Genomic DNA, 210 nt, shown 5'->3' on the forward strand with positions numbered 1-210 from the left:
ATATATATATTTATATATATATATTTGTCATAGGTCTATAAGATCCATCTGTTCCTCCTACCCTAAGGAATGGCTAATGTCATCGCTTCAGTTTTCGTTAGGACGTTTGCTGGTTTTGTAAATATCTGGGCAGCAAAGCTTCCCTTTTAATATCCAGTAAGTATAAACACTAGCTGTCTAGCACACCAACAAAAACGCTCATTTTTTTTC

Source organism: Fulmarus glacialis, unplaced genomic scaffold (assembly GCF_000690835.1).
Source record: "Fulmarus glacialis isolate BGI_N327 unplaced genomic scaffold, ASM69083v1 scaffold27152, whole genome shotgun sequence".
Classification (NCBI taxonomy): domain Eukaryota; kingdom Metazoa; phylum Chordata; class Aves; order Procellariiformes; family Procellariidae; genus Fulmarus; species Fulmarus glacialis.